The 24,853-nt window shown below is 43.9% G+C and overlaps 1 long non-coding RNA gene across 1 annotated transcript; it reads left to right on the top strand.

The window, feature by feature from the left end:
• Positions 1-1,233: 1,233 nt before the first annotated feature.
• On the top strand, positions 1,234-24,121 carry LOC116780068. The gene is made up of 3 exons (XR_004354311.1): positions 1,234-1,427; positions 12,970-12,973; positions 24,111-24,121. It is a non-coding gene; the product is annotated as an uncharacterized LOC116780068 (long non-coding RNA).
• The last annotated feature ends 732 nt before the right edge of the window (positions 24,122-24,853 follow it).

Raw genomic sequence — 24,853 nt, 5'->3', positions numbered from 1 at the left:
ATCATTTTCTGCACAAGATAGTGCCCTAAAGGTTTTAAAAGGCATCATAGTCACACACACTGTACAGTCACACAATAAACAGTACAATACGAACAGCAAACAGTACAATACAAATAGTAAACAGTTCGATACGAACAGTATAAACCAATACCTTCCTATACCAACTTGTCAAGTCTCGCTATGAGTGACAAGTGCTGGTTCAGCGCGGCTTTCGCCCCGTCTTACGACCAGCGCCTAGGCTTCCCAATAAAACCTTTGCCCAACCCAGCGGGTAAACTCACGGTCCCGTCTTATGGGCAGGCTCCCAACCAACAAACCTAAAAGAATAAAGCACCTGCGAGCTTACCTGGATGGTTGTCCGGCAGGCGCGGGGTCGGGCACGGGTCGATGTCTCCCCAGAAATCACCTGGTTGCCGGCATGGAGTGGATCAGCTCGTGAGCCGCCCCAGCTACCCCCGGAGCCCCATCTCGGGTCGCCAGAAAACTGTTGCCCGTAACGAAAACACAAACCAACAGAGTGCCGGTTTATGGGTGCTTTATTCGGGGCCCGGGAACCTGAGGACTAGCGTCCCAAGTCAGGATTCCGAAGACCCTCATTTTCAGTTCAGCTTTTATACCTTTACACAAACAAGTTTACGTGCAGTTTCTACATGAAAGTGGTTGCACTTAGTTACACACACAAACTCATATTTCATACTGATAACAATTGGTAATCATCTACTCTACTCATAAATCTGCTTAAGTTGTCTTAGCCCATAGAGACCCCATAGAAACTGTTCAACAGACCCTTACTATATCTAAGGTAACAAATCGTTATATACATGCTTGGTTAAATCTTTTGATTATTGTTCCTACCTCTTCAGTACATTTCATTCTCACGAACAAGGTTGCTAACTTACTACTTTGGAGTGCTGCTCTCTAGGCCTACTCTCCTACTAAGCCTTAGCCATTCTACTACTAAATTTGAATCATTCTGCAACACTTTTGTGGAATTCCCTGCTCTGAGGGAAGGACTGAGCACCCTCATACCCTTTTATGGAATTCCCCACTCTGAGGGAAGGACTGAGCATCCTTTTATGGAATTCCCCGCTCTGAGGGAAGGACTGAGCATTCCTACCTGAGCTGGAGAATATATAAACCTGGAGTTTTGGAACCTTTGGACCACTCATGGGATCCAGAGGAAGACTGCAGCTCACCGCTCTCAACCGGACTGCAGCTCACCGCTCTCAACCGGACTGAGACCACCACCCTCAACTGGACTGCAATCACCACTTTTGACCAGACTGCAACAGTTCTCCCACCAGCAGGTTTTTCCCTTCTCCCTTTACTTTGGACTCAGGGAGGGCCCAAGGAACACCACTTTGTTTATGCCCCAGGGTACTGGGTTATACATTTGGGCTTTGTGGGTTAAAACCAATTGCTTATCTGTATAATCATACTTATTGTATTATTTTATTAAATTGTTATTCTGACTTATAATCTCTCTTTTGAGTTGAGTTCATTTCCCCTGCTGGTTAACTTTTAAACCAGTACACAAGGTCTAAAGAAAAACTAAGTCCATTTGAAATTCTGTATGGCAGACCTTATGGTATGAGCAATATTAACAGTGAAGCTGGATCAGATAGGCAATCAATATGTTTTTGACTATGTTATAACTGTGGGGAAACAATTAAGTAAGAATTCTGCTGTTGTGTTAGAAAATCAGTCTAAGCAACCTGATTGTAAACTGCATCCATTTACTCCTGGCGATTTGGTATATGTTAAGAATTTTTCAGGAGATCCCCTATGAGAAAAGTGGAATGGACCCTTCCATGTGTTGTTGACCACGTTCACAGCAGTCTGGAAAAAAGAACAGTGCTCGAAGTGGTCTCTACATTGATGGCCATAAAAGGTCCAATGTAAATTTGGCTGTATATGTTCTGCACAACAATGAGTCATACAAACAAGATTGGAAATCAATTTGAAGTACCCCAGATAGTGAACCAATTGATATTTTGATAGGGAAACCTGGGGATGGAACGTATCAGTTCAAGAAACAGACCAGATTCAGATAACTATAAGACCTGCAGACCCCCAGGAATTTTTAGTTAGTACTATTAAAGAAATCACTTGTAGATCCCCACCATGCAAGACCAAACTAAAATTAGACCAGACAACTTCGGTTTTATGTTTGTGGGCTGGAGTGGGAAGAAATAAAGCTCAGTGTGAGCTCAGGTTAGTGTTAAACCAAACAATTTCAGTTATGTGTCTGTGGACGGGGGGAAATAAAGCTCTATCGAAATCATTTGTAATAGAACTTGAAGAAAGCATAACTACTAAATCTCCAGGTGAGACAACTTCACAACCTACAAGTCCTTCCCCAAGTTGTAATAACATACACAACCTAACTTTTGTAGGACCTTATGTAATTAGGCAATCAAATGAACAAAAGCTACTTTTAGATCCTGCATACTCATCAAAGAGTTCAGGTAAATATCCAGGTAAACATATCCCACATAGAAAAGGACTGTCAGCCTTATATACTCCAAAGTCTCAAAGGATGGGATGCGTGGCTGGAAGTTAGATCCCATCATAGTAGAATTCGAAGAGACACAACCAGATGGATTGCCATAAATCAGCAGCCCAGATAGGTTTTCCTTCACTCTTCCAATTAATCTTCTTTCACCCATCCAGCCAACCCCACAGAACATTGACTATCATCCATGAGTCTGTGTAGAGATAAAGCCTTGGCTGTTTTTCTCATTTGGCAATGTCCAGTGCCAACTGAACGGCTTTGAGTTCTGCAAATTGACTCCATTCACCTTCCCTTTCAGTAGCTTCTGCCACTTGTCAGGTGGGACTCCATATAGCTGCTTTCCATTTCCAGTTCTTCCCTACAATACGACAAGAATCATCAGTGAAGAGTGTTTCCTCTTTGGGTAACTGACTATGGTGGAGCTTCTTCAGCCTGATTCACTTGTTCTTTTTCCTCCTCATCGTCCAGACTGAAGTTTCCACCTTCAGGTCAATTTGTTATGATTTCTAGGATTCTCAGGCGATTTGAGTTTTCGATTTGGGCACACTGTGTAATCAAAGCAATCCACTTGCTCCATGTAGCATACCATTTACGGACTGTAGGTTTCTGAGCAATACCTGTGGGTGGCGTTGTGCCTTTACGAACTACATCTAAGAGATGGAAGGTCCCAAGAATAACCACACTTTTCTCCCTTTTTATCTGTTCTGCCTGTTTCAAGGCTTGTACCAGAGACAGTAAACCCTTTTCAAGATCTGAATACCTCATTTCAGTATCATTGAAAGAATGAGAACTGAATTCAAGTGGTCTCTTAGGCCCATCTTGTCCCTTCTGCCATAGATTGCAGTGAGACCCATGTTCGTTGAACCTCCATTCTACATAGATAGGGTCTGTTGGGTGTATCGGACCAAGTTGTTGGAATAATCTCAATTCTTTTATTAATAACTCCAGTGCATTTGTATGCTGTTCAGTCCATTCCCATGACTTTCCCTTCCTGAGTAGGTGTGCTGGTTTAAAAGTAAACCAGTGGGAGAAATGAACCCAACTCTAGAGAGATTATAAGTCAGAGTTACAATTTACTAAAAATAAATTAGAATAGATGCAACTATACAGAGAAAAACTGGTTTTAACCCACAAAACCAGATGTATAACCCAGCACCCTGGGACAAGAACAGAACAGTGTTCATTGACCCCTGTGCTGAGTACCATGTGGCCCCCTGGGTGCAAAGTAAAAGGAAAGGAAAACCTGTTGGTCCAGATGATGGTGGCAGTTTTGTTGAGGTAATGATCACAGTCTTGTCGAGAGTGGCAGTTGCAGTTCTGTTGGAGTTCTGGTCCTCCTCTCGATCTGATGAGTGGTACCAGAAGTCCCAAAACCCCAAGATTATATATGCTCAGGTTCAGGTGGGAATGCCTAGCACCTCCCCCAGGGCAGGGAACTTCACAATGGGTGATTTAACTCTGTGAGTCATAGGATATTTTTGGAGCCTTTGATGGTCTAGGTGTTGCAGTTGCCTATTATGCCAGTCCAGTATGGCCCATTAGCAGAGATGATCCCTCAGGCTGGGTGTGAAGGTGCTAATTCCTCCCTGGAGGAGAGTTATCACAGCTCAGTCAATTAGGTGTGCCCTGGGCAGCTACTGCAAATGATCCATTATTAACATTCCATCAGAAATTACATAGAGGATGTAGAATACATAGTTTTGGTTATATTCACATAGTAATAAACCGGTCCTGGCCCCTGTAACTAGGACAGTAAGTTATATAAAGGATGAACAATTATAGAAAACCCAGGAATGTGTTTGCACCAATATCCCAGTGTTCCTAGAACTCCCTGTAATTCCTTGACATTAGATGGATTTTCTCCACGTTCTATTTTTTCTAAAGTGTCTGGAGGAACAGAAATGGTTCCTTTAACCCACCAGACCCCTAGGAATTTAACTTCCTGAGCTGGTCCTTGGCATTTGGCCTCTGGGATTTCTAATCCCAGTTCAGTCAGTGTTTCTTGAATAATTTGCACTGTGGTTTTTACACTTTCTTGATTATTTCCTCTTATTAGGATATCATCAATGTATTGATATACTGTGAGATCAAATGGAAGAGGAATCTTTGCTAAAACTTTCGCCATGGTATTATGAGCAATGGTTGGAGAGTGTTTATATCCCTGAGGAACTCTGTTAAAAGTAAATTGATTACCATGCCACATAAAGGCAAATTGTGCTTTATCCTGTTCCCTGAGAGGTATCATGAAAAACATATCTTTGACATCTAGGGCAACCATTCAAGTGTGAGAGGCTCCCTGTGTCAGTGTTACAATTTCAGAAATATTTGGGACAGTCACAGTCAAAGAAGTAGTACCAGAATTTAATCATCAAAAGTCCACAGTCCATTTGGCTTTTTAATTGGCTAAACAGGTGAATTATAAGGTGATTGGGCTCTTTTAATTATACCTCTTTTTTCTAGGTCTATTACCCACCTGTGAGGGCTGCTGTGGGCAGGGGCTATTGTTTTGCATTGGTAACTTTAGAAGGAGGCAGGGGAATTGATGTTTCTAGTAAATTAATAGATTTTTTAGAGTTTGATTTATCCCCTGTTAATCCAGATTCAGTTTGTATTTTTGATGCCTCTGTGTCTTTTACTGCAAAACTCCATATGATTCCCCCTGGGAGTTTCCAGGTCCATCCACATAATAAAGCAAATCCTAGAAGGTTTGTTTGGGCAACTCCTATGAGCACTTCAACTCTAGTTAACCGTTCCTCTTCTGGGAGCCAGATGGAAATCTTTGCTGTGGGACATTTTTTTATTATACCATCTATGCCTTTGAATGCAACCTTGTGGTGGCTCAGCAAAATCCCCAGCATGTTTGCTGTTTCTTTTGCAATCACAGTCATCTGAGCCCCTGTGTCCACCATAAATTCAACCAGAATTTTCCTAGGACCAACCGGAATGTTAATTAAAGGTTCAAAGTATTTGTTTGAGAGCCATTTTACTTCTGTTATTCTCCAGGTAGGATGGCTCACTGACCCCCCGGAGACAGGAGTTTTTTGCTGGGGCTTCTGTTAAATCAATTAGACCCTGGAGGGTTTACACACCCCCCGCCCCATGGGACGCAGGGTTTTTTCTGGAGACAGAGAGAGACTTTTAGGTTTTCCCTCTCCCCACGTCCTGAGAACAAAGGAGGATCCATCATCTTGACAGGGGATGCCTCACAACCAATCGGAAGGAGGGGAACGTCCCCTCCCATCAAAGAAACAACCTTTTAAGGCAAAAATGAATATATATTAGCTGACATGAAAGGGTGGGATTTTGTAAAACTATAAAATGCTCGAAATTTAGGCAAAAAGGGTCCTTCCTCCCTGGACTTAGGTGGAGGGGGCACCCAGCACGTGCTGCAAATAAAACTTTCCTTGTCATTACAGTTCCCTTGTTTCACAGGTAATTGCCATTTTTCTAAATTAAATAACAAGACATTTCTCACACAACTTCTCCCTAAGTTTTGTTTGGGTCCAATCTCTTTTTATACTTTTTTTTTCTTTAGGCAGTTTGAGTGGTTATAGTCAATAGGATAATTTTGGGGTGATAGACAGATGACAGAGGTCCAAGGGTCCACTTCCTGAGTTCCCAGCAGGCAGGATGGTTGCGAGAAAAGGCCGTGTTATCTCCATATCACTCCTTTCCTCGTTTAATCTTTTTATCAGTTTCTGGGAATGTCTCCCCAGGTGCAGGGGGTGGGGTGGGGGTGTTTTTTCCCTGGAAACCATCAGGAGCCTTTTTCTTCTTTTGTGTGGCTTTATCTATCACCTTACAACTGGTAACATCATTGGTGGGATAATTTGTTTAGATTGTTTAGATGATTTGTTTAGATTGTTCCTAGCTTTATTGTAATACAGTTGTTTTGTTGATGTTCATTATAAGCACATTTATATAAGTGTACCTAGCCTGAGGGGGACCCCTGGTGGTCTAGTGTTTAGGATGCAGCACTCTCACCGCTGTGGTCCGGGTTCGATTCTCGGTCAGGGAAACTCCCCCAGGCAGATGGAGCTCGTCAGCCCTGTAAGGCCATCCATCTAAGAGAAGGTCACTCTAAACAAACCTACATCCTGAGGACCTCACTGCCACTGTCCAAGCTCACTCGGCCCCGGCAGATGAACCTTAGGATTAAAGGGTGGACTCAGCTCAGCGCACACTGTGTCTCACCTTAAAAATCCACTGCGCAGGCTCGAAGGGTAAAGACCTTTCCCAAATCTTCGTTCGTGAAGACTGGTCATACATACACCTAACCCGATATGCAAGGATGCCAAGATCAATAGCCAGTTTGATACTAATTGATTTTTGTCACTATTTTGCCATAATAATGTGCACATATGCACTTGGGTATTGATGAGGATGTTTTTATAGCATGGAGGCAAGAGACCCCTGCACTGCCACTTCATGAGGTGAAGATGATTGACTGCAGTCAGGGGCAAACTGTGGCAGGATGGCCTGCCCCTGATAGGACCTGGAATCTGTTCAGAGAATGCAAGCTCTCTGTGACTGTGTCATAGGTTTGAAAAGAGATGATGGAATTTTTTCCCAGTGTCGCCCCCCCGTCTGTTTCTTCTGGGGTAGAGTGGAGCCGCATGTGCGGGGCAGCGAAGGAGCAGGGAGAGGGGGAGGTCTCATGGGGAAGCACGGTGGCTGCAGGGATAGCTGGGGAGTTCTTTGTTCGGAGGCTTTTGGGTGATGGTCTGGGACCGGACAGAGCGGGAGCCCAGTTTTTGGTTGCCTCTTTCTCTTTTCCTGAGAGGAAGTTTTTTTCCCCACGGGACACCTCACGGAGAACGACCGAGAGAGAGACTGACCCATTTCAGAGCTAGGTATTCTGCTTTCAAGACTGCCAGTGGGAAAAAGGGGCTCCTTCATTTCTGGCTGCGGGCACACGTGGTTGCGAGCAGCTTTTTGAACTGCTGGGACAGTCCTGCCTTTCCCCCCCCTCCCCCTGGGTTACCGTGAGTTTCTTCCCCCCCACCTGGGGATTTGGGACTTTGTTTTGTTTCTTCTGAAAGTTTTTGATTCCACCATTTGTTGTTTATTCAGATTTTGTTAATAAAAAGCTGTTTCTTTTCCTTTTCCACACTTCCACCTGAAGTCTCTTAATTTTTAAGTTGTAATCTTGTTAAACTAAGACAGATGGGCTACCGGTAGTGCCAGGGTGCTGCTTGGTGTTGCGTCAAACTCCAGACATACCCTGCTTTTGGTAAGCTCCTAACTGGTCTATAGATTTCTGACTAGCAGTCAGTCACTTTATACTATAAAACCTCAATCCCTTTCATACAGTCAAGATGCAGGAATTCCAAAATTTGGGGTTCCTTTGAAATTGTCATTCAGGCAGAGGGTCACACTTCATTGACTTCCAAAACACAAATAAGCAAAATTTGTTAAAAAACATCTATGACGTGGGTTCAGGCCTTGCCTTACTGAGAGTCTGCATACAACCAAGGCGGAGGGACAACATAAGTCCCTATGATCCCTATATTCACATAAGGGAAAATTGATTTGCAAAATTATTTAATGGTTTAGACTTTAATCTGCAGAAACTACAGAGATTCGTTGTGTCATCTAGACCCATGGGATTGGACACTCCTGTTCATCTGTTCCAACCCAGGGACTGAACCTGTGTTAAATGGTGGGACAGTGACCCTCTGCAAACCAACTGGAGAGGACTATTTCAAGTTCTGCTGACCACCCTTACCATGGTCAAAGTTTCTGGTAAAGGACCCTCTGTTAGTTACTCCAGAGGGAAGAAGGTCTCTGCTCTTGAGACAAGTGGAACAACAGACTGTTACTGGAACAACAGGGACTGTTACAGATGAAGAAAATAATGTTTAAACTACTTTTCTATGTGTATTCTGGCAACTACGAATCAGGTTTAGAACCAAAATTTGCATTTGGTTTTAGTTCAAAATGTATCCACCATTCTTCATAAAAAGTGATTGCTGGATTTTTATTATAGATTTGGTTGAAATTTGGGAACAAGTTTAAATTCTACATCAGGCAACTCCTGAAGATGTCTCACTGGGTTTCGAAGATATCTTCCATAAACTTACTTCATGGTTACCAAACTGGACCTGAATAAACAGCTATTTGTATTAGTTGCATATATTATTAGTGTCTGCATAATGGCTTGTTCTATGATTCAGTGTTGAAGTAGTTGCTCATCTTCATGGTTTAATATTAAATATAAGTGGTAGAGACTGGACAAGACAGAATTTTTTGTCAAGTCTCTAAGGGGGGAATGATGCCTTAGAATTCTTAAGATTTGAAGCAAATGTGGATTTTTAGTAAGACTGTATAGTTTCTAACACTTTAGAATAGCAGTTGACAGTTACCAAACCCTGTTCTCATGTTTCATATTGAATTTTCTAATTTCTTCAGGTTTTGTTTTGTGTTCTTTTCAAGGCAAAAGACTCTAGCAAACACATCTTGTTTGGGACATGCACCTGAACCAGAATAATAAGATATCATTGTAGCCAAAGCAACCTTGAAGGCGCAGGAACCTTGGAGGAACTCCCAAGACAGTGCGTGCTGTGAGGAAGAGGAAGATGAGGAAGAAAGGGGTCTTGAGACCTCCGACTCAATTCCGGGGAGGCGTGCCAGGGGGACAGATCTGGGGAAGTCCTGGGGGCGGATAATTCTCGGACTGGATGGATTAGTGCTATAAAATTGTAGACCTCACGCACACTCATTTGCACTTTTATGTATTTACTGCACCATAAAGTGCTTTATTAAAAGAACTGTTGCCTACCTTATCTATACTAATATTGTCCAGAAAGCTTTTTCCACTTGTCATGGGTTTACTTGTTCTAAAAAACCAAACGGGAATTTTTCTTTCCCCTGTTGCATGTGGGGGAGGGATGTTGAATGGAGAGGACAGTTTTCTGCCTTGGGTGATTACCTACACAAAGGAGCTGGCTGGCAGAACTACATTTCAGCCTGATAGCCCTCTCTGGGGCTGGGTAGGGGGTGGGGAGTTTTTCTCCCCTCCTCTCCTTGGAAAGCAGCACTTCACTTTCTGCCTTAACAGAGGTAAGGTGTGTGTGTGTTGGAAAGCTTTGAGGTCGTTTTGCTCTTGACCTGGTCATCTGACTGCTCTCCGGCCTTGGCTTGCCTGCGTACTGCCCTGCCTCCAGCCCGAATCTGCTCAGATTTCATCATAGAGTTTGTGCTCACCGATGAACAAGGGGGGAGTCCTGTCTACAACCAACCGCAGACAGTGTGAGTTTAATGGGAAAGAAACCGCCTTTTTTCCCCTTCCCCTCCCCGCTGGGGGGGAAAAATATCTCCATTTTTTGGCTTTTCCTGCAATCCAGGGCCAATAGCGCCCCCTGCCGACCAACACCAAGCAACTGCAGGCTCTGCTCCTCCGGTGATCCAACAGTACTCCTGCCAACCGTGATTAGAATCGTGCTAGAGGATAGAGAAGTATCAAACTGTCTCCTATTTTTTTGAAGGGGACTTTTGGATGCAGGATTATTGTTTAGTTGCTTTTGTGTTCTGTTGCTGTTTTTGCCAATACACATATATCCTTTAATAAAGGGTTGTTATTTCTTCCTTTTTCCATACATCCTCAACTGGAGCCTCTTAATTTCGGATTTATGATTGCTGAGAGAGAGGAGTTTGGTCTACCTCATAACTCATTCTCCTTAGCAAAACACTCCAGTCTCCTTAAACTGAGACACCACTTTAGGCAACAAGTTCCCAATTTTTATCACTCCCATTTTAATCACAACTGACAACTTAGTCTACACCTTGGTGGACAATCACCTATTTTTTTATACTATTTTCTTGCTCACAGATTTCTATTGCATTAATGATGAGTGCTTTCAGATACAAGTTGCCACTAAGAACAGATTCAGTTGTGGTGGAGGTTGAGTTAGTTCTTCAATTTTAAGAGGATTTTTCAGCTTTGAAATAAAATGCTCATTTTAGGCATAAAAGCACTTCAAAATTATCTCCTTTTGCCATATTTTTTAAACAAAACTGCCCTTATAAGAATAAAGTGAGATTGTTCCAGACATTCTCTAATTATAACAAAAAAGAATCAGACCCTAAGTGTTCTGAATTCATATTACTGTTAAGTGATATATTACAGTCTAAATACCCATCATTGTCAATGGGATGACAGCCAAAAAAGTTATACTCCTAATGCTCTGCATATGATAAATATACCAGGGAATGCACAATGTTATTTATGTCAGTCAAAATACTTTAAATCAAACCCCGTAAAGATCTTGACATTCCATTAAAACTACCACACAATACGTCTCTAGCATTTGTCTTCTTTCATCCTTGATAATTAAGATTTTATGATGCTCATCCCATGCTTGCTCAGTGGTTCTCCAAGGCTCTAAAGCACCTCTCTGTAGAGCTGTAAGACACTTCTGTGTGGTTTTAGAAACAAAGACAGTTTCTAGCTAGTTTTAAATGTTTTTTTCTTAATAAGTATGATCAGATGTAGTGTTTCCATCATACTCAAGTTATGTGTTTTCTGATTAGTAATTGAACAGGGCCCACTGGAACAGATCTAGTAATGTCCCAGGCATCGTAATGCATGATGCCAAGTACTGATTTTCAACTAATAGCAAGAATTTAATCTCCAGTTTCTGTGTTTCCAGATTGCTCTGTGTCATGATTTAACTCCCCAAAAATCCAATTTCCAAGTTCCCCACAATTTGTTTCAATGTGAGAGAAGTTTTCAGACATGAAACAACTACTAACTTGGGGAAATTATATTAAAATTTATTACTAACACAATAAATACTATAATACATATATATACAACAATCTTAACTATCTCTCTTACGGTAAAGTAATATATTTACCTAGACCAAATCCCTCCTTTCCCCCATAAATGTCCAGAAGGAAAGAAGAAGAAGTCTTTTTCAGGGCAGCACAATCTCTCCTCTTCAAGCAGCAGTTCCAATTCATTGAAGCTGGAAAAAATCTCTCTCTTCATTACAACATAGGGGTTTCTCTCTCACCCCTCTCAGTCCTTCAGCTTCAACCGAAGGTCTCTTTCCCATGGACTGCAAAGCAGGGACAAAACTTGCTTTACCACAGTCATATCACGAAATGCAGGGCATCCCGTGAAAGTCCCTTTCCCTGGGGGGTCAATTTCCCCGTGTCAGAATGTTTTAGGGACTTTCAGTTCAGTTTTTGCCCCAAGCGTTCTAGCAGAGTTCCTTTGCTCCACCTTGGCTGCAAACGTGGGGGGGGGGGGCACTTTCCCCACATTCCTTGGTCTGACCGTCCTGGTCCAACTCACAGGATGTCTCAGCTCTCAGCTCCTCTCTCTCTCTCTCTAACTGCTGCTGTATTTTGGGACTCCTTAAAAGTTTGGAAGCCCACTCCTCCTTTCCAAGGAGATCTCAGGGTTTTGGGAATGTAATTCAGTCTTACCCCAAAACAGTCTCTGCTGAGCTTTTTTTACTCTGTTGCCAGCTCTCCTTCTCTGCAGGACATCTCTGTGTCTTTCAGCCTGGTTCCATGTCATCTTGCTGCTTGTCGGCTATCTTCTTGGCTTTCAACCACAGCTGTCTATTCAGTGCTGCCTATGCTGCCATTTCAGCATCTTCTGTTGCCCACTCACAGTGGAGAAACTCCCCCAACCTTTGACCACGGCACCCAGACCAGTTTTAACACTACACCGGGTCTCCTGTAGTCCCGACCAGGGGCTGGGGGCCTTGACCCCCAGCAGGGCTCGCTGGCCCCTCAGCTCTAACACGTGGTGTCTCAAGGCATGGTTGCCTCTCCTTCCAGTTACATAATTCCAGTCTCCTTTTCCGATCTGTGTAATATGTTAATTTCTCAGGGGCAGTCTAATTGTCTCAATACCAAGAACACTACCCCTGGAGTTAACCACCTTCCAACTCCAGAGGGAAAACTTTTTTCAAACTACCACACTCTGCAGTACCATCTAGGAGCAAAGAGGGAAAACACCTCCCCCACAAATCCACAAAAATTTGGTTTCCTCTGTGATGAACAGCAAAAATATCATTCTTCCAACAGTGGCAATTTCAGTACAAGTCATTTATGTTCAGCTCCACTCTGCCAATTTACTCCATGCTGCATTTCACAGAAAATGTTATTTTACCAAGGTAAATCCTTGTTCTCAGAAAAAATCCAACTGTTTTTGAAGGAAGCAGCATGAACATTTTACCTCTGTAGCTGTAAGAAAACCTGGTTGATAAAGTAAACAGTTCAAGTAGAAAGGGATTCTGAAGTAATTATATTTATTGCATCCATGGGAGCAATTGTAGAGGCGTGGCTAAAGGCACAAAGGATGTGCCCAGGTACAGAGCCAAGAGAGCATGCCCCAGAGTTAGTAAACTGGTTGGTTAAGAAAGTCACATGGGATATAGGGATATAAGGAACGGGAATTTTGAAATAAAGCCTCTTTGTCCACACCACCGCATGAGGAGCGTACTTATTCCTTGTTATACAAGGACCCCGCCGTTACAAGCAATTGCAGAAAGGTCAATCTATTAATTTACAGAATGTTTCCTATTTCTTTTACACTGTGTTACAAAACACTACTATAAAACCCAGCAAAAGCATAAGGTACTGAAAATTGCTAAAGAAAAATACCTATCCAGAAATTACTGTGGCAAATGGGTTAAAAATGGTGTCAGTTCCATGTCCTCTTTTTGGGGTGCTCTGAGCTGAATCCCTGGTATTTCCCAGGAAGGTGGGGGAAGCTGAATCACCAAATCTCTTAGCAATAAACTGTAACCACTGCCTATTTCCTCACAGGGACACTGCAGATGTGCAGGACTGAAGCAGGTCACCCTCCTTCTCCCTAAGCAGTGGCATATTGTCAGACAGGTACTAAAGGGTCTTAATTGAGATCTGTTTGTAACACCTCAAGTGCAACCTTCATACAGAAATGCTGCCTTGTTTCCAAATGGGAAGTTACCATTACACTCATACCTTTCCACTTAGCCATCCCATAGGAAACTAGGGATAAATGTTTGACTTGGATTTGACTTAGCTCCATTTACTGTAATATCAAAAGAATTTTTCTATGTTTTTAGTAGAAGCAGTATGAAATCTGCTATTACAAAGACCAAGTTCAGTCTTTATGAATAACAAATTGCAGGGCTTAGGGTTTTCCTGGAGTTTGGTAGGTTTTTTTTCTTTTTGGTTGGTTGTTTTCTTGCACTGACTACTGTTATCTCTTTAAAGGAGTTTATCCTGGTTTGGAAGAATATGTGGCATCACAGAATCAACTAGGTTGGAAAAAAGCTCTGAGATCCTCGAGTCCGACCTTTGACCTAACACCACCTTGTCAACTAGATCATGGCACTAAGTGCTACATCCAGTCTCTTCTTAAACACCTTCAGGGATGGTGACTCTACCACCTCCCTAGACAACTCATTCCAATGCCCAGTCACCCTTTCTGTGAAGAACTTCTTCCTAATGTCCATCCTAAACCTCCCCCGGCGCAGCTTAAGATTATGTATGATTGTCCTATTGCTAGTTGCCTGAGAGAAGAGACTGCCCCCCACCTGGCTACAAGCTCCTTTCAGGTAGTTGAAGAGAATGATACAGTTGCCCCTGAGGCTCCTCTTCTCCAGGCTAAACAACCTCAGCTCCCTCAGCTACTCCTCATAGGACTTGTGCTCCAGACCCTTCACAGCCTCGTTGCCCTTCTTTGGACACGTTCCAGCACCTCAATGTCCTTCCTAAACTGAGGGGCTCAGAACTGGACACAGTACTTGAGGTGCAGCCTCACCAGTGCTGAGTACAGGGGAAGAATCACTTCCCTAGTCCTACTGACCAGGATGCCATTGGTCTTCTTGGCCACCTGGGCACACTGCTGGCTCATGTTCAACTTCCTGTCAATCCAAACTCCCAGGTCCCTTTCTACCTGGCTACTCTCCAGCCACTCTGTCCCCAGCCTGTAGCGCTGCAGGGGGTTGTTGTGACCAAAGTGCAGGACTTGACACTGGGTCTTGTTGAACCTCATACTGTTGGATTCGGCCCACCTAACCAACCTGTCCAGGTCCCTCTGCAGAGCCCTCCTACCCTCTGGCAGATCGACATTCCCCTCCAACTTGGTGTCATCTGCAAATTTGCTAATAGTAGACTAGATCCCCTCATCCAGATCATCAGTAAAGATATTAAACAGAACTGGGTCCAACACTGATCCCTGGGGGACACCACTAGTGACTGGCCACCAACTGGATGCAACACCATTGATGACTTAAAACTTCTGGGATTTTTTTTAGCTTTTTGTAGATTTTAGAAGTTGTGTAGTAAATGTAGATGTTAATGTAGCTATATAATCCCTTACCCTTTAGCATAGTAATTTACAAATACCCAACCCTATTACCCCATTTTATATCAAACTTTCTAAATTCCTTTAGCATGTTTAGACTTCTTGTCAAGGCAGAATTGTAGAGAAACACCTCTGTTTAAGAACATCGCATCCCTAGGCCTGAACAAAAATATACCAGGACAGACAAAGAGACCTTTAACCCCAGAACTTTGGAGGAGTTCCAAGGATTGTACATGCTGTGAGGAAGATGAAGATGAGGAAGAAGGGGTCCCAAAGACCCCAGATCCAATTCTTGAAGAGGCATGTCAAGGGGTAGAACTGGGCAGAATCTGGGATTGGATGGACCATATTATAAAATTGCAGAACCATTGCCTGGGTGCACGTGGGTCGTGTGTATTCCCCTGGGCCTGAGGGCCTGATTAAACAACCTGCTCTTTTATCTTATCTTATACACTAAATTAGCCTGGAGTTTTTTCTCCGCAATCTATCTCTTTAGGTTACAGCATTCACCACCACTCTCTGGGCCCGGTCATCCAGCCAGCTCTTAACCCAGCGAAAAGTGCACCTGTCCAAGTTGTGGGCTGTCAGCTTTTCCAGGAGTATGCTATGGGAGATGGTGTCAAATTGCTCCCTTTAGCAGAAATTGGATTAGGCCCTAAATGTCCTTCTAAGTTTCTGCTCAGTTATGATATCAAAAAAACCCCCAAACAACCCAAAGTGCAGAAGTTGAAAATGCTGTCATACCTTTAGTCTGGGCCAGCGAGTACCCTGGGAAATCAAAGCAAACTGAACCAGTAAGCATCGCACTCAGGCCAGGAGTAGTCCTGGTAAGGCAAAAACAATATCCTTTGAAATTAGAAAGCCGAAAAGGCCTAGCACCTATAATTGAAAAGTTCCTTAAATTTGGTTTACTAGTAGAATGTGAATCCAGATTTAATACCCCCATCCTACCAGTGAAAAAGGCTGATGGCAAAAGCTATCGGTTAGTCCAAGATCTTAGGGTCATCAATAAAATAACTGAAGACATTTACCCAGTGGTAGCCAACCCCTATACACTGTTAACCACATTGACAGAGGATTTAGGATGGTTCACTGTACTCGATCTTAAAGATGCCTTTTTCTGCATTCCTGTACACAAAGACAGCCAGGAGATTTTTGCCTTTGAGTGGGAAAATCCTGAGACAGGGAGAAAAACGCAACTAACCTGGAGAGTTCTTCCACAAGGCTTTAAGAACAGTCCAACACTTTTCGGAAATCAGTTGGCAAAGGAACTGGAGGACTGGAGAAGACAGCAGCAAGAAGGAGTTGTCCTGCAGTATGTTGACGACATCTTAATCGCAGTCAAAAGCCGGGACCAATGCATCGAGCTCACTGTAAGTCTCTTGAACTTTTTGGGGCTAAGTGGGTATCGGGTCTCGAGAGAGAAGGCACAGATAGCCAAGGAGATAGTCATCTACCTGGGACTTGAAATCTATCGTGGGCATCGGCGACTCAGCACAGACCGAAAAGAGGCCATTTGCCGTCTCCCAGAGTCCCACACTGTACGAGAGATGCAGGCTTTCCTGGGAATGGTAGGATGGTGTCGACTGTGGATAGCTAACTATGGGTTGCTAGTCAAACCTCTGTATGAAGCCCTGAAAACGGCCAAAGAGGGAGTTGTAACATGGACAAATGAGACCAGAGATGTGTTTCAACAACTGAAACAGTCCTTGATGTCAGCTCCAGCACTAGGACTACCAGATTTGACTAAACCTTTTGAACTGTTCACACACGAGCAGTTAAATGTTGCTCTGGGGGTGTTATCACAAACTCTGGGAAGCCAACGAAGAGCTGTGGCTTATTTTTCTAAACAGCTGGACAGTGTTAGCCAAGGGTGACCAGGGTGCCTGCGAGCTGTTGCAGCAACTGTTATCCTGATTGAAGAGACCCGGAAGCTCACCCTTGGGCAGCATATCACCGTGTATGTACCCCATGCAGTTCAAGCCGTGCTTGAGTAAAAGGGAGGTCACTGGTTGTCCCCCAGCAGAATGCTTAAGTACCAGGTTGTGTTGCTGGAACAAGACGATGTTACTTTGAAAACAACATCTATTGTAAATCCAGCTATGTTTCTGTCTTCAACACTAACCGACAGTGTCCCCGAGCATGATTGTTTACAGACTATAGAGGAGACTTACTCCAGCAGACCAGACCTGAAAGATGTGCCCCTGGAAAATGCAGACTGGGAACTGTATACAGACGGAAGTAGCTTCATGCGGGATGGTAAGCGCTTCACAGGGTATGCAGTGATGACCAGAGACGAAGTGATCGAGGCAAAAGCCTTGCCAGCAGATGTGTCATCCCAAAAAGCAGAATTAATCGCATTGACAAGAGCCTTGGAACTGAGCGAAGGAAAGAAGGTAAATATCTGGACTGACTCAAAATATGCATTTAGCATTGTACATGCCCACGGAGCAATCTGGAAAGAAAGAGGACTACTGACAGCCCAAGGCAGTGGAGTCAAGCATGCAGACCAAATTCATGCACTCCTGCAGAGTATTTGGAAACCAGAGGAAGTAGCTATTATGCATTGCAGGGCCCACCAAAAGGGGAAAACAATTCCCGAGTTGGGAAATCAGTTTGCTGATCAAGCAGCAAAAGGGGCTGCAGAAAAAGGCATCCTGGCAATAGTGCCACAAAAGGAAGTTGATTTGACAAAATACACCCCTAAGTATGATGAGAGAGATAATCAGCTAATTAGATCACTGAAAGCTGAAATCAAAGAAGGGGGGTGGGTTGTTACCCCTACTGGACAGGTTGTAGTCCCACCACTGCTCCTTGGGGAAATAGCTCAACAGGAACATGAGGCTACCCATTGGGGAATGGAAAACCTCCTGAAACATCTAAAGAAAACAGTAATAGGAACAAATATGACTGAAGCTGTGCAGTCCATAGTAGGTAAGTGTGAAATCTGCAAACGAAACAACCCAGATACATCAAAGAGAGTGGTACTAGGGGTAACAAAAGTTGGAGACCAACCCGGAGATTACTGGCAAATAGATTTTGCTGAGTTACCACCATGGGGGGGGTACAAATACATCCTGGTATTAGTTGACACTTTCAGTGGATGGCCTGAAGCATACCCCTGTCGCACTAACACAGCAAGGGAAGTGGTAAAAGCTTTACTGAACCACATAATTCCAAGGTTTGGGGTTCCTCTAGGAATGGCATCAGATAGAGGAACACATTTCATTGTGACAATAGTAAAAGAAGTATGCCACATCCTGGGAATTGTCTGGGACCTACATACCCCCTATAGACCTCAGGCTAGTGGCAAAGTTGAACGAATGAATGGCACTTTGAAAATGCAAATAAGCAAAATTTGTCAGGAAACATCTATGTCCTGGGTTCAAGCTTTGCCACTAGCTTTGCTGAGGATTCGTATCCAGTCGAGGCGGAGGGATAACATAAGCCCATATGAAATACTATATGGAAGACCATATCAGGCACCACACATACCAGGGGATGTACACTTAAGAGGGAGAACCGATTTACGAAAATATTTGATTGCTTTAGGCTCTACTTTGCAGAAGCTGCAGAAGGTCATCGAGTTATCCAGACCCATAGGACTGGACACCCCTGCTCACCCATTCCAGCCAGGAGACTGGGTCTACGTCAAGTGGTGGAACAGTGATCCCTTGCGAGCCAAGTGGAGAGGACCATACCAAGTCCTGCTGACTTCCCTCACCGCCGTCAAAGTTGCTGGCAGAGAACCCTGGTTCCACTACTCCAGAGTCAAGAGAGCATCAGCTCCTGGAACAACCAGCCAACCAGAATCGGACACCGATGATGAGGATGTGGAATAGACTGCTTGTTCTGTGTATTCTGTTCGTGCAACCGGTAACTATGAACCGAGTTTGGGACCAAAAATTGCATGTGGCCCTAGTCCAAAACGTATCTAAAATTCTCCGGAAAACTGAATGTTGGATTTGTACTCAAGTACCAGCAATTGATGATGAGAATAGTGAGTGGCCCCTAATTGGCATTTTACTAAATGAGACAAACTTCGGTAAGTCCATGATGAATTTCCCAGGAACCTGGAAACCAGTTACAGAGGCTTATTATCCGGTGGCCCTAAGTAAGGTAATTTCTAATCAGGATGTTGTTCCCTGCATGATTATAAATGCTACGGGAGAAATCATTCTCCCCCCCCCCACTGTGATAAAAACAATTCAAAAGAAGAAATAAACCCAGAAATTGTTGCGGGGATGGCACAGTTCCCTTTGAGATTAATTCCTCCCCAGGGTTCAGGATGGTACTGGATTTGTGAAAAGGAAGCCTGGAAAGTTTTGCCCCTTGATAAAGATCGGACCTGTGCTTTGGGGGCAGTGATTCCAAATATAACAATTCTCGATCCAATTGATGAACAGGAATGGAAAAAATCCTATCCAAAAAGAGTAAAAAGAACTAGCAATCCCCTCATTGAGCGCCCTACAATTTTCCACAGCATAGTCAGGGCTTTAGTCCCATCTCTAGGAGTGAGTGAATTGGAAAAGGCAATTGTAAATATTTCGGTTGTTATGGAAAACATTCAAGATCACACTCTGGATGCAATTGAAACCCTGAAAGAACAGTTCCAAAGCTTGTCTCGTGTAGTAATACAAAATAGAATGGCCCTCAATTTTTTGTTAGCCTCACAGGGAGGCGTGTGTAAAGTCATCAATACCAGTTGCTGTTCTTACATAGATCAGACTGGTAGAATTAATAATGATTTGGCCGCAATTCGAAATCAAACCAAAATCTTACATCAAATATCTCTAGATGATGTCTCCCTAGGTCTAGGAGATGTCCTCCACAAACTCACTTCATGGTTACCAAACTGGACATGGATGAGACAACTGTTTATTTTAGTATTGTACATACTTAGTGTTAGTGTAATAGCTCACTGCATGCACCGATGTTATAGTTGTTGTAGGTGTAGGTAGTAGAGATTGGACAAGACCTTTGGGTTTTGTCCAGTCTCTAAGGGGGGACTGATATTTTTCTAATATTTGTAAGACTTGTAAGTTTTATAAGTAGGTTTTAAAAGCAGAAACCCTCCTTTCTTTGTCCCTTGTCCCTCATCCTTTTCCCTCTAGCACCCTTGTTTATACATTCCTTAACCCTCTTACCCCATTCTATCCTCCCTATATCACTTATAGCCCCAAATCTAATAGAAATGTTTAGTCTTTTGTCAAGGCAAGGCCTAGACAGTTGACAGAACAGCATATCTGGGCCTAAACCACAGAATGAAGTCAAGAATTAGGTAACTATGTACCCTTTGTGCTCTGATGATGGTGAAGGTGATGAAGTAGGTGGTCCCAAAATGCACCCCAGACCCATTTCAGGGGGTGGACCCCAGGGCGGTCCAGAGTAAAGGCCACAGGGTGGACACATCTGGGATTGGATGGATGGTATTATAAAATGTAACCTCTCGGGCACGGGGGGCGCGTCTTGTAACATCTTCTGCCTTGGCAAAATAAACCCTTTCTTATCTCACCCCTAATTAATTGCTCCGGGAGATTTTTTCAGCACCTAAATCCCACTGCAACAGTACCTAGAAGGGCGTTGATAACACACCAGTGTTTTGGCTACTGCTGAGCACAGCATCAGGACTGTAACATGTGATGAGGAAGCTGGCGGAAGAGCTCGCCAAGCCGCTCTCCATCACTTACCAACAGTCCTGGTTCACTGGGGAGGTCCCAGATGATTGGAAGTTGGCGAATGTCACACCAATCCACAAAAAGGGCCAGAAGGAGGACCTGGGAAACTACAGGCCTCAGTGCCTGGCAAGGTTATGGAGCAGATCATCCTAAGTGCAATCACACAACACCTACAGGGTGGACAAGGGATCAGACCCAGACAGCATGGGTTTAGGAAGGGCGGGTCCAGTCTGACCAACCTGATCTCCTTTTATAATCAGGTGACCCACCTGGTGGATGAGGGGAAGGCTGTGGATGTAGTCTACCTGGACTTCAGCAAAGTCTTTGACACTCTCCCATAGCATTCTCCTGAAAAAGCTGGCAACCCATGACATGGACAGGGGCACTCTGTGCTGGGTTAGGAACTGGTTGAATGGCTGGGCCCAGAGAGTGGTGGTGAATGGTGCTGCATCCAGTTGGCAGCCGGTCACTAGTGGTGTCCCTCAGGGATCAGTGTTGGGCCCAGTTCTGTTTAATATCTTTATTGATGATTTAGATGAGGGGATTGAGTCCACTATTAGCAAATTTGAAGATGACACCAAGCTGGGGGGGAGTGTCGATCAACTGGAAGGCAGGAGGTCTCTGCAGAGGGACCTGGACAGACTGGAGAGTTGGACTGATTCCAACAGGATGAGGTTCAACAAGACCCAGTGTCAAGTCCTGCACTTTGGTCACAACAACCCCCTGCAGCGCTACAGGCTGGGGACAGAGTGGCTGGAGAGTAACCAGGCAGAAAAGGACCTGGGAGTTTAGACTGACAGGAAGGTGAACATGAGCCAGCAGTGTGCCCAGGTGGCCAAGAAGGCCAATGGCATCCTGGTCTGTATCAGGAACAGTGTGGCCAGCAGGACCAGGGAAGTGATTCTGCCCCTGTACTCAGTACTGGCAAGGCCACACCTGGAGTACTGTGTCCAGTTCTGAGCCCCTCAGTTCAGGAAGGATATTAAGGTGCTGGAGCAGGTCCAAAGAAGAGCAACAAGGCTGGTGAAGGGACTCAAGAACAAGTCCTATGAGGAGCAGCTGAGGGAGTTGGGGTTGTTTAGCCTGGAGAAGAGGAGGTTCAGGGGAGACCTCATCACTCTCTACAACTCCCTGACAGGAGGTCGTAGCCAGGTGGGGGTTGGTCTCTTCTCCCAGGCAACTATCAATAAGACAAGAGGGCATGGTCTTAAACTGTGCCAGGGGAGGTTTAGGTTGGATATTAGGAAGAAATTCTTTACAGAGAGGGTAATCAGGCATTGGCATGGACTGCCTAGGGAAGTGGTGGATTCTCTGTCCCTGGAAGTTTTTAAGATGAGACTGGATGTGGCACTTAGTACCATGGTATAGTAACCACGATGGCGGTGGATCAAGGGTTGGACTTGATGATCTCAGAGGTCCCTTCCAACCCTGTTGATTCTATGATTCCTTCCTCAATCGAGGGCAAGATCCTGGGAGAGGACACAAGTAGACCAACTGACCCAAACTGACCAAAGGGATATTCCATACCATATGACATCAGCTCAGATATAAAAACTAAGACAAGGAACAGGAAGGGGGGCATTCATTGCCTCCAGTGGCTGCCTGCTGAGGAACCATTACACGTGCTGAAGCCCTGCTTCTCGGAAGTGGCCGACCATCACTGCTCATGGGAAGTAGAGAATAAACCATGTTATCTTTCGCTTTGCTTTTGCTTTAAATAAACTGCCTTATCCCAACCCATGAGTTGTTTTCCATCTTACTCTCTCCCCTGTCTGGTTGGGAAGGGGAGTGATAGAGCAACTGGGTGGGCATCTGGTGTCCAGCCAAGGTCAACCCACCACAAAGGGTATAATTGCTCAGGGATTTCTTTGTTTGGGGTCCCTCTTTTGAGGCACCCAGCTTGACCTACCAGTTGTCATAATTGATCTGTGCCAATAAACTTCTCTAATGGAAAAGAGAACCTAGTGTCAAAAATTTCTTTAACATTGGCAAACCCAGGAAGTTCTCAGCTGTAAAAATGACTCAAATGGAGACATACTTCTCCACTTAAAATAGATCTATTTATTGTGGTTCAAAACTGCTTTGTCACTGGAAAAAATGCACTTTCTTATACAAAAACCACTCAAATGTATTATGGTTTTATAGAAGGCCTTCAAAAACCAGCAGAAGTAAAACTACCATCAACTCTAACCTACCTCAGGTCTACTGGAGGAGATCTTGAAATTGTCTGAATGCAAACCCTTAAGAATACCACCAATAATTCAGTTTTATCTTTGGGGTTTTACCTTTGTTTGTGCTTTGACTTCTTGGATAATAGCAGCAACATCATATTTTAGTATTACTGATGACAAAACAGGTTGCAATTTTTGCTAGTCCAGGTTTGAGACAAGCAACCAATCCAAGTTAAAATGAATAGAAAAATATAAAAGACAATATAATTCATACTAGGGTAAGCAATGAAGGACCAGATCACTAACAAGCAGAAATTTTGGAAACAGATAAGAAATGGCATACACTGTGAGAATGGGGGTAGAGAAGACAATTTAAGACTAGCTTTGAAAATCAGTCCCTGTTCTGTTCCCCTGCTCCTTTCCCAATGATTTTAGCCACAGACATTAATAATCTGAGGACTGCTTCTGGCAGGACAACAAGTGTCACGTGAAAGGGGGGAGGGGGCGGGATATGCCCGAGCCTTAGAGAGGGGAGATTTTCTCGACCCACAGTGATTTATTTGTCTGTTAGTGCCCCAGGGAAAAACAAAACCATATAAGTCTGATCTAGTCTGTCAGGTATTCTGCACGAGAACCCTTCACCAAACAGATTCACAAGATCAGGGTAATTTGATTGCCCTTTTTCAGAGACTACTCCGTGACACTGTAAGGGAGACCCATCAGCAGGTCTTCCCACGTGTTATCTCGCTGCCAGCAAACTGTCAGCACCTTATAAAGTACTCACTCCAACAGTTTACAGAATAATACTCTTTATTAATACAAATTGTGACAAGTTAATAAGCTTTGTGGTCATCGGTGATAGGGTCTGTCTGCAAAAACACATTTAAAACAATCTAATAATACTATAAAGTAAACTCTAAAATAAAACAATATACTAATATATTATGGAGTAAAACACAAGCTCTAGTCCTTAAAGCAGTAATTAGTGAGCAGAGCATAAGTTTCTCACCCGACAGGCATCTCTGGACAGGGGAGGGGGGAAGACAAGTTCAGCCCTTTGACTGATCCAGCAGTTTTGGCAGAAATCTTCCTCCCACTTTTTTCGGGTCAAAGTGTCACCATGTTCCCTTCTTGCAGGGATGTTTGTGGAGGGAGGTTGCAGTGCCTTTACATCACTCCCCTCTCCAGTGCATTTGCCATGCAGGTGCTTATCAGTGTTTGGGCAACCTTTGTGGGGCATCGTGACCATGTTTCATCCAGGAGGCAACAACTGTGTAACCTTCTGTAATTCTTATTCTCCTTTAACTTTTAACCCTATCCATTACTCCACAACAAGCTTATTTGTCACTGTAAGCTGTGCTGGCAGGCAGCACTGCACAGTCTCCCCTCCAGAGTGGGGAGGAGTCAGTGGCTGCTGTGCCATATCATAGCCAGAAAATGTCTGAAAAAAACTAAAGGGGAAAAGAAAAACAGCCCAGTCCTGACAGTATAAAGTCTTTCATCTCATACTGAAGTGTGGCCACCACCAGACAGCAGCGCAGCAGTTCTGAAAGATCAGAAGAGCATGAAGAACAGCACCCTGAATTGTGAGGGGAATGGAGGCCCATAGCAGAGCCTCAGACATCTGGTTCCTTTAAGTATTTTAATCATGGTGGAGTAACACAATAACAACTCAAGCTGGGTGCCTCGGGGGAGGGACCCCTAAACAAAGGAATCCTGGGGCTTTTATACCCTTACAGTCTGTGCACCCCTTCTTCACTTGCTTCTTCACAGACCTTGCACATGCCTCGTGGTCCCATGGTGGTCTGGGTTCTTGTTCATTGAGTCTTGCAGAGTATCTGGGTGATCTGACCACCTGCTTGACCAGCCGGTGCCACAGGTTCCCTTGCCCTTTGTTAGGCAAAGGGTCAGTGCCCATCCACGGCTTATTGTCTGTGGTTCCAGCAATTTTCCCCCACCCAGCGCACAATTTGCATCTTGCACACCAAGCTACTGGCCCTAGGCATATTTCTCAACAAGTTATAACTACAGACCATTTTCTTTCACTTATAATACATTTTAAAGTAAATAAATGTGTAAAGTACCAAATTATTTAGTGGAATGTTCTCCAGACAAATACTAATATCTCCAAGAATCAATATTAATTTGAGGAAGAATATTTTAATTTATATAT

Source organism: Chiroxiphia lanceolata, chromosome W, assembly GCF_009829145.1.
Source record: "Chiroxiphia lanceolata isolate bChiLan1 chromosome W, bChiLan1.pri, whole genome shotgun sequence".
Lineage (NCBI taxonomy): Eukaryota > Metazoa > Chordata > Aves > Passeriformes > Pipridae > Chiroxiphia > Chiroxiphia lanceolata.
This window is presented reverse-complemented; position numbering and strand designations above follow the sequence as displayed.